The sequence below is a fragment of the Lactuca serriola genome, chromosome 8, assembly GCF_051521515.1.
Source record: "Lactuca serriola cultivar US96UC23 chromosome 8, Lser_US96UC23_V15, whole genome shotgun sequence".
Taxonomy (NCBI): domain Eukaryota; kingdom Viridiplantae; phylum Streptophyta; class Magnoliopsida; order Asterales; family Asteraceae; genus Lactuca; species Lactuca serriola.
The window spans coordinates 252,389,252-252,398,905 of NC_136415.1; positions in this window are offsets into that span (position 1 = coordinate 252,389,252).

The window sequence follows — 9,654 nt, forward strand, 5'->3', positions numbered from 1 at the left end:
CCGAGTTGTTCATCCAACTCGCCGAGTCTAAGACCATCTTCATAGAACTTATCGAGTTCCACTTTGGGACTCGCCGAGTCCCTACGTCCCACTTCCCAAACAGAACAAAACTGGGACATGCAACGCTTCTAACCCATAGATCTATGCTCCTAGGGCATGCTTATCACGTAAAGTTGCAAACTTTTCGTGCATGCATGGGCCTATAAGCTCAAGAAGGCAAACCCAAGCTCTTTAAGGGGTCATACACTCAATAGGAACCTCAATAACTCCAACCACAGAGACTTTATACTAGTAGGATGTCCATAAGATCCTAATCCAAAGTCCTTTCAGAACTTAAAGCAGAAATACATGGAATTTGAGGTTTTAGGGCTTGAAACCACTAATTTGGGACAAAAGGGGATCTAATGAACTAATGAACAAGGTAAGAACTTTTCTACCTGAATGGAAGCTTCTCACAGTGTAGATTCTGGATCTACCTCCCCTCCTTGCCCACTTCAACCTCCTCTTCCTTCCTCTAAGCTCCAAACCTTCTCCACAAAGCCAAAATCACTCTCAAGAACAATATGGGGGCTAGGATTTCTTTCTATAGTTCTCTGGAAGCGTTAGGGACTAAGGAGGCCAAGTTAGAGCGTTTAAATAGGGTGCAAACACCCGGATTAGGGTTTTTGTCCAAACATGGTCTACTCGCCGAGTCCAGGGACCAACTCGCCGAGTACAAAGTTCAAACCACACGCCTTGTGCCGCTCCTACTCGGCGAGTTGGTCCTTCAACTCGCCCAGTCCAGGGCAAAAATGCATAAAATTAAAATATAAAGCACAAGGAGTACGTACCAGGAACCAGGTGCTACGATCACCCTGGGGAGCACCGGTGTTATTCATGAAGAAGAAGGATGGAAGCATGAGAATGTGTATAGACTACCGAGAGCTGAATAAGGTAACGGTGAAGAACAAGTATCCATTTCCGAGGATTGATGACCTATTAAATCAGCTGCAAGGTTCGAGCTACTTCTCAAAGATTGATCTTAGGTCAGGATATCATCAACTGAAGGTAAGAGAGCAGGATATTGAGAAGACTACATTTAGAACGAGATATGGACACTACGAGTTCTTGGTTATGTCATTCGGACTAACCAATGCTCCAGCAGTGTTCATGGATTTGATGAATAGGGTTTGTAAACCTTTCCTCGATAAATCTGTGATAGTGTTCATCGACGACATTCTGATCTATTTGAAAAGCCAAGAGGAGCATGGAAAGAATCTACGGGAAGTATTAAAAGTGCTAAAGAAGGAGAAGCTTTACATTAAGTTCTCCAAATGCAACTTTTGGATACGAGAAGTTCAGTTCTTGGGTCATGTGATTAACCAAGAAGGGATAATGGTTGACACAACAAAAATCGAAGCGGTAATGAAGTGGGAACGTCCAAAGAGTCCCACGGAGATTCGAAGCTTTCTAGGATTAGCCGGATATTATCGACGATTTATCCAAGGCTTTTCTTCGATAGCTGCTCCCTTGACAGCTTTGACCCACAAAGGAGCCACATATACATGGAGTGAGAAACACGAAGAGGTATTCGAGAAGCTAAAGAAGAAGTTATGCGAAGCACCAATACTTTCTCTACCCGATGGAGTTGAAGATTTAACAGTTTACAGTGATGCATCTGGAGTCGGGTTGGGTTGTGTTCTGACCCAAAGAGAAAAGGTGATAGCATATCCCTCTCGACAATTGAAAGAGCATGAAAAGAACTACCCCACTCATGATTTGGAGTTGGCAGCGGTAGTATTTGCCTTAAAAATATGGAGGCATTACCTCTATGGCACGAAGTGCAAGCTTTTCACTGATCATAAGAGTCTCCAGTATCTCTTTAATCAGAAAGAATTGAACATGAGCCAACGACGTTGGCTAGAACTACTCAAGGACTATGACTGTGAGATACTTTACCACCCCGGTAAAGCAAATGTTGTTGCTTATGCTCTCAGTCGAAAAGTCAATCTTGAAAGGAAAAGGCCAAGAGCGTTGAGAATCGAAGTCGTCTCGATGATTGTGGAAAGTATCAGGAAAGCTCAAGAAGAAGCTTTAGAGAAGAATGATCAAAAGGAAGAACGTTTGGGCAAAACGTTAGCGTTCGGTACAAACAGTCGAGGACTGAACGTATTCCAAGATCGGATTTGGGTACCTAAGACGGGAGGAATAAGAGACCTTCTGATGGAAGAAGCACACAAAACCATGTACTCGATTCATCCCGGTAGCACTAAAATGTATAGGGACCTAAAACCCTACTACTAGTGCCCGACGATGAAGCTCGATGTTGCGAAGTATTTAGCTGAGTGTGTAACATGTGCAAGAGTTAAGATGCAACATCAGAAACCGTATGGGAGTTTAGAACCTTTACCTGTACCCATGGGTAAATGGGAAGACATCACCATGGATTTTGTGACTACACTGCCCAGGACGAAGAACGGTCATGACATGATTTGGGTAGTCGTCGATCGTTTCACTAAGAGTGCACACTTCATAGCAACCAACGAGAAGTGGTCTATGGATAAGCTTGCAAATGCTTACATGAAAGAGATAGTAAGACTTTACGGTGTTCCTCTTACTATTGTACCAAATCGTGATAGTCGTTTCACGTCGAGGTTTTGGAGGAGTCTACAAGAAGAATTGGGTACGAAATTATGTTTGAGTACGGCTTACCATCCACAAACTGATGGTCAGAGCGAAAGAACGATTCAAACACTGGAAGATATGCTGAGAGCATGTACCCTCGAGTTCCAAGGTAGCTAGGATGAGCACTTACCTCTGGTAGAATCTTCCTACAACAACAGTTTCCACTCGAGCATCAAGATGGCACCTTACCAAGCTTTGTACGGACATAAGTGTCGCACGTCGTCTTGTTGGCTTGAAGCTGGAGAGAATCAATTTACGGGCCCCGATATAATCCATGAGACTGAAACTAAAGGTGATTAAGGAAAGGATGTTAGCAGCTCAAGATCATCATAAGAGCTATGCTGATAAGAAAAGACGACCGATGACCTTCGAAGTTGGGGATTCAGTTTTGCATAAAGTCTCACCGTGGAAGGGACTTATAAGATTCGGGAAACGAGGAAAGTTGAGTCCAAGGTTTATTGGACCGTTCAAAGTTCTTCAGAAGATTGGGAACCAAGCTTAGAAGCTCGAATTACCCGAAGAAGTAGATGGTATCCATAACACTTTCCATGTGTGTTATTTGATGAAATTCACGGGAGAAGTTCCCGACATAATCCCTATATCAGAGTTAAGAATTGATGAGAATAAGAGGCTAATCGAAGAGCACGAGACAATTGTTGACGGTAAGACTAAGAAGTTACGACGCAAGATGGTCGACTTAGTGCTACTCTGATGGAAACATTCGAATGGGCCGAATTTCACTTGGGAAATAGAGAGTGACATGATGAGTCGCTATCCACATCTGTTTGCTGATGCATCATTCCGGGGCGGAATCATCCTAAGGGGGAGAGAATTTTAACGCCCGGGTTTCAAGGCTAAGAATTTTTAGACAATGTAATAGTCTAGGTCAACTATTGTAACTCTTTTGAAGTAATAAACATGAAAGATTTGAATTGTATGTGAATTATGTGTATTTGTGTGCTTATTACTTAATTATAAAGATATAATTAATAAAGAATAAAAATAAACATCAAAATTAAAGTGTGAGATAAGTCCGATATCTTTACATGAAGTTGTAGCGGTCGAAACAAGGATTACGGGAATATAAAGAATGCTGAAATCCGAGTTATAACGAAGAAGTTATGACCCGTCGAAGTTTCGTGATAGAACTGGCATGGTACCGGAAAGCATAAAAAGTGAATTTACGATAAAAGACTTTTTAGCCTTAGTAATCTAAACCAAAGTCGTAGAGTATATTAAACCGAGAAAATCCATAAAAACAACGACTAAGTCGTACAATATTTTTCAAAGTTTCGGCTTAGTAGTGTATAGCTCGAAACTCGAATTTTAGTTCGATCGGTTTTTGGCTTACGCGGCCTAAATGAGAGTTGAAGATCTCATTAATATGAACTCAATGGTAAAAAGATAGACGAAAATGGATTCCGTATGAAGGAGTTACGAATTCTTCGCGGTCATTTAGCAGTCTAATCTCCTCCTACTGTTAAATTTAAGATCAGTCAAGAATTAGCCAATGGAGTCTAAATGAAAGCTGTAGATCTTGCTTTTACCTACGCGGGGATATAAAGAACGTTGAAAACGGAGCTTGTATGTGAAAGTTATGAATTTTTCAAAATCAGATGATTTCCACCCTGTGTGCGATGCCACGTGTCAGCACCAGGCTGTGACTTGGAGCCCAAGCTCACTCACGACGTGAACATCAAGAGACTCACGACATGAACCTTCCTCTAGCCCCTATAAATAAGTGGTGAGGCCTCCATTCATTCTCACACCTTCCTACTTCTTCCCTTCTATCTAGAACCTCTCTCTAGCCCCCGAAACCCCCCGAAAAGCCTAGGGAACCTCCCTAGCACGAGTCGGAAGCCCCGGAGTGCTCGAAGGCTCCGAGAAGAAGAGCCTTTCGGCTCGGAAACGCTGCTCCAGTAGAGCCCGGTTTTGAGAAAAACCCGCTGAAAGTGAGCTACGCCTAACATATCTTTAGTATAACTTATGTTTCAATATAGTAACGTTATTAAGACCTTAAAATAATTATTTGGGCTATTATTATGAGTTATATAAGAGTGTTGCTTAACGCTTATATAACAGTAATAATAGCTAGACTATTAATTATTCGCGATTAACGTTAGACTAAACCCTAGTGGTATTGATACTAGGTTTTGTCAAGGGAAAATTATTTTGAGATAACGAAGCGTTGTTCAAGTGCAGAGTCACCACCTTTCAGGTGAGTGCATAGTTACTTTCAGCTTACACATAGATATGAAGTATTTTATTTAAATTACGTGTTATGTGTGCATATTAGCTGAATACTTGCTATCTATGCTGGATAAACGTTTTTATACATGTTTTCAATGATTTAAACTGTATATGTATTTTATATCTACGAAAATGTTGGGGTAAAACATGGGTAGATGTAATAGGTGATGTGTGATAAAATGATGAGAGACCTCGATATTGATGTTGTTGATTCTGTCATCTAGCGGAGTATGGATGACGACCACAGACTCTTCTACACAGTCCAGTGGAACGCTAGCAGGCTCGCAACCTATAGGTGTTTGTGAACGATGTGTTCACCGGTGTACTCCACCCCTCACATGGTTGCCTTTAGGACATTTATTGCTGAGGAACCCCCTTAGCAGTAGTGTCCATCCCGATGATGATCCTTAGGTTAGGTCCCTTATGATAGGTGTTTAGGGACGTAAAGTGAGGATAACGGGAATGGGTAATCAGGTTATTGTTGATTGATGAAATGAATAAACTTATTTATTGTGGGTTGAAAACCCTATATGCTCACCAGGATCCCAAGCCTGACCCACTCAGTTTCTTGTATTACATGTAGTGGCGCACGAGCATAGGTGTGATGTTTTGGATGAGGGATTACAGATATAGGCCTATAGATATGAAATAATGTAGTAAGGCTTATATTGTACTGTATATGCTTTTGATCTGTAACGAACATGGCATCCCAAGTCATTTAATGAAATACATTTCTTTGGTAATGCTTTTGATAAATCTTTATCATATTTTATTTGGGGACAAATTCCGCAACACTTTTCTTTAAAATGTTACTCTGATTTTCAAGCAAAGCATAAACAAAATAGGTCTTTTCTGGCCGTGAAAAAAGGGATGTCACATCTCGATCAGGAATTACCACTTTCGATCCAATTATACCAACTCCTTGAAACCTTCATGATGTGATTGCGGTATTCCAATAGTGTTGACTCCTTTGAGATAGTTTGTAGAAAACTCAATCACTTCCTCTGCAGCATATCCTCTAACAATACTGCCTTCTGGTCGATGTCGGTTCCTTACATATTCTTTTAAGACACACATATATCTCTCGAAAGGGTACATGTATCGCAGAAACACCGGACCACAAGACTTTATTTCTCTTACAATATGGGATATAAGGTGAACCATGACATCAAAAAAGGAAGGTGGAAAGTACATTTCAAGTTCACAGAGAGTGAGGAAGATATCATGTTGCCATGAGTCCAAAACTTCAGGATCAATCACTTTTGAATGAATCATGTTGAAGAACAAGCAAAGCTTTGTTATTGTATGTCGGACATGGTTTGGAAGTATTCCATGAATTGCAATAGGAATCACATGTGTGATTAGAACCTGATAATCACGTGACTTCATACCAATCAATTTCAAGTCTTTCATTGATACCAACTTCTAGATGTTTTCAGAATAGCCAGATGGCACCTTGATACTATGTAGGCATGTACAAAACTTTGTTTTCTCATCTTTAGACAATGTTTAGCAAGCTGGTGGTAGATATGTACGTCTTCCTTCTTTCTTAATAGGAGCAAGCTCTAGCCGAATTCCCATTGCAACCATGTCATCTCAAACACTAAGCCCATCCTTTGATTTTTTAGGAATGTTCAACAACAAGCTTGTTAAGATTTCAGAAACATTTGTCGTAATATGCATGGGATCAAGACAATGTCGGACTTCCAACGTTTCCAGTGTGGTAATTCCCAAAAAATAGACCCCTTCTTCTATTGGATTAGTGTCTAAGTCCATAACTATTTTGGTATGTACTTGACCCGATGGTGCATGGTCCTTTTGGGTTGCCTTCACCAAAGCAACTTGATAGGATGAATTATGGAGAGAAAGGATTAAATATGATTTATTAATATATTATGAGAATAATATATTAAAGGAGAAATCATATTGTTTAATTAATATTAGTCAAGAATTAATAAGAATTAAGTTTGTGGCTAAAAGAGATTAATTAAACTTAAGGGACTGGAATTTTAATTATAAGATAATTGCAATTGGTCCATGGATTGCCTTATATTATAAGGGTGGACGAATTCTATGGGGAAACCCATTAGAAATCGTCCAAGGCCTTTAAGGAAAGGAGTCCAAGGTATGCTTAGGGCTTAAGCATCCAAATTAGGGTTTCCTTGTTAGATAACCCTAATAGCCTCACTATTTAAAGAGCCCTTGTGCCCCAAAAACGTGGACAAGCTTCCTTCTAGGGTTTCCACACATTTTGGGCAGCCTCCTTCTCTTTTCATCTTCATCCTCTTACTCTTGGTGTTTGTGAACCATTAGAGGAGTGACATTTGTGACTCTAATCTTTCTAAAGTCAATACAAGGAGGATTTGGGATTGTTATTGCTATATAACAATCAAGGTAATAACTTAAACCCATTCTTATGTTAATATGATTACTTGTATGCTAGAATTAGGGTTTATAGTCTTGGATAACTTGCATGTACAATAGAGAAACCTAGATCCAAGCATTAGGGTTTGTATGAGCACATAGGATGTTCTTATGACCGAAACCCATCAGTGGTATCAGAGCCTTGATTGGTTTCTATTGTATTGATGCCTTGTATGTTTGTTCAAGTTGAAAAATTCGATTTTTGTGAAACTGCCTGATGAACTCTGCGAGTCCCATTGTGGACTCGGCGAGTAGGCCCCTACTCAACGAGTCCATATGGGTACTCGGCGAGTTCGAGCGTCAGAAAGAGGGGATTTCGGGATTTCTTGCTGTTTTTCTCATGGATACTCGCCTTATCTGTTTTAGATCAATAAAATCCGATTTTATTCATATTTTTGAGTATATCCTTGATTAAACAAAAGATAATTACCAATTGATTAGATACTAACTTCCTTATACGATTAAAGTTGATTATTTGTATTAATTAGGTAACTTATTTTGCAAGAAATTGAAATTAGGTCAAATATAGATATTGACAAAATTAATTGTTTAATTTATATTATTTGTTATTTGACCCTTGTGTTATGAAAAGTTTCAAATTTTCCCCTTTAGGTTTTATAGTTTAAATTTGAACTCAAAAGTTTAGTTTTGAAATTTAAATAGTTGAAACCCTAATGTTTTGAAAAAGGTTTCAAAACTTGTCCTCAAGTTTTGGAATTTAAATTTTGATTAAAAGTTTAATTTTGATGTATATTTAAATTCTAAACCCTAATGTTTTGAGATGTTTCAGAACTTGTCCTCAAGTTTTGGAATTTAAAAGTTGATTAAAGGTTTAATTTAGGAATGTTAAATTCTAAAACCCTAGTATTGTTTTGAAAAGTTCAAATCACACCCTTATGGTTTTATTAATTATTTAAGGTGTATAATTAAAAGAGGTTTAATAAATCTATAAAGTTTTGGTTTACAATTTAATTGAATTAAAAGTATAATTGTTAAATTTGACAACCTAGTATTTTAAAACTGTAAAATACACCCTATACTATATATACCATTAAAAGTCTAACATTATATATATATATATATATATATATATATATATATATATATATATATGAATAAAAGTCAGTCTTACCGTTAGTAGGCCTCATTCACGAAGCTGGTCTATAAGGGGTGTTTAAGTAAATTGTCTATAAAATGGCGATTGAATGGGTATCCACTCTTACCCACCGCACTCTTGACTAGTGGAGGGTCGTTAGCCGAACGGGTAGGATAGGACAAGAACCTTCCATTATAAGTATAATGAAGTATAAAAGTAACTAAATGTTGTACAAATTCCCAATCTTAGTTACTTAGGCAAAAGTGAATTGATGCAATTCCATGAAATTACACTTTGTGCCCTTGCGAAGACATTAGTGGAGCGTGTGTGGTTTACCGGCACACTAAATGGTTCTAAGCAAAGGTAGCAAAGGGTGACTCAATGTTTGTCATAGTTCGGTGGAGCGTGTGTGGTTTATCGGCACATCGAATAGGTGATTGTAACATGTGAGGGCACCATGTAAGTTTGCATGGTTATTCACACCCGCTTTGTGATCCTCGGCATCCTAGTCACAAACTAGAGGGGCATATCGAGATTTAAATATGCCACTGAAAAGTTCAATGAATCTCAAAGGATCTAGGAGTTTTCGTAGATTTAAAACTTAAATTTCTTTTTCGTTTTTCATGGTGGAAATTAGTGAATCGTCATTCACTTACCTTCAAATATTCTGCAACTAGATTACGGCATCCCTTTTCTAGGTTGTAGCATATTGTGTTGGGTCCTAGCCTTAGTATCTCATTTGGGTGATTTACTAAGGACTCAATCAATCAACTAACTTGAATTCGTTTTCTCCCGTTTTGTAGATGTCAAAGTACGACAACTATGGTCTTCCCAAATCCCGTGGAAGAAGCATTCCACATGAAGATGATATTCCACGATTCGATCGAGGAACAAGAGATCATGCTTCACTTCCTCCACCTCCTCCAATTATTCTCCCTAACCCACAATTTCGAAGGCTTGAAAAGTTCAAGCTCACTCAAGCCCTTTTGGCAAGTAAACATATAGAAGGAAAGTCGGTGTGTGCACACGTCCTAGGGATGAAGTCACACATTGATAAGTTAAGAATGTTGGGATCCGTTGTCTGTGAGGAGATGGCTGTTGATTGGGTTCTTCAGTCACTTCCTAACTCGTATAGTGAGTTCGTAAGAGAGTACTATATGATGAACCACGACGTGACCCTTATAGATCTCACTTATATGCTTATTGCTGCTGAATCAGAA